This window comes from Mytilus trossulus, chromosome 2 (genome assembly GCF_036588685.1).
Source record: "Mytilus trossulus isolate FHL-02 chromosome 2, PNRI_Mtr1.1.1.hap1, whole genome shotgun sequence".
Lineage (NCBI taxonomy): Eukaryota > Metazoa > Mollusca > Bivalvia > Mytilida > Mytilidae > Mytilus > Mytilus trossulus.
This window is the reverse complement of record NC_086374.1, coordinates 14081956-14083186: the sequence shown is the minus strand read 5'-3', so window position 1 is coordinate 14083186 and position 1231 is coordinate 14081956.

Sequence of the window (1231 nt, the reverse complement as noted above, 5' to 3'; positions counted from 1 at the left end):
TATATCTTGAATTTGTTTAATCATAGTTACTGAGGAATGGTATTGAATTAAACTGTGATAAAATAAGATTTTGATAACATTTATAACTCTAAATAAATCTGAAACCAAACTTACCAATACGAATTTGATAAAAACTTTCTTACTTAGTCTTCACTAAATGTGCATTCCCTTTATAGAAATGAACACGTTTTAAAACTACCGACTTTGTCTCGTATCTTGGCAGTTTCATTCTTAACAAATTTAACACTAATATTCTTACATAATTTATGTTTATTTTGTTTACAGGAAGATAAATAGATTTAATCAAATGTATTTCAGGTGATAAAAAAAGACAAAAAAGACAACAACGGTACATTTAGATTGCTTATATTTATACCTATGTCTGTGACAATCCAAAATTTATTTCATCCGTATAATTCAACATTCTCAATCGAATATAATTGTTTATATACCAATTATTATAACAGCAAGTACGGATACCGTTATATAAAAACTAGAGGCTCCAAGGAGCCCGTGTGGCTCACCTGATTTTTTTTGTAAACTGCATTTTATCCCTACGTTCTAATTTTAGCCATGTCAGCCATGTTGGTTGACAAACAGGGTTAAACCAAATATCCTTATGATGATTGTGGCCAAGTCTAAGTTGGTTAAATTTGTCTCAGTAGTTTCAAAGGAGAAGATTAACAAAAAATTACGAAAAATTGTTAAAAAGGACTTTAAAGGGTAATAACTCCTTGAGGGGTCAATTGAAAATTTTGGTCCTCCTGACTTATTTGTAAATCTTACTTTGATGAACATTATTGCTGTTTACGGTATATCTTTATCTATGATAACATTTAAATTAATAACCAAAAACTGAAGAAGAAAAAAACAACCTAACAACGGGTTGTGTGATTCATCTGAAAATTTCAGGATAGACAGATGTTAACCTGATAAACATTTTTACCTAGATCAGATTTACTTAGTTTCAGATATATAAGCCAAAAAATGCATTTTACCCCATTTTCTATTTTTAGCCATGGCGGCCATCTTGATTGGCGGACCGGGTCATTGGACACATATTTTAAACTAGATAGCCCAATGATGATTGTTGAACAAGTTTGGTTAAATTTGGCCAGTAGTTTCAGAGGAGAGGGGTTTTGTAAAAATTAACAGACGATGACGGGCACAAAGTGATGAGAAAAGCTCACTTGGCCTTTTAGGTCAGTGAGCAAAAATTAAATGATAACAA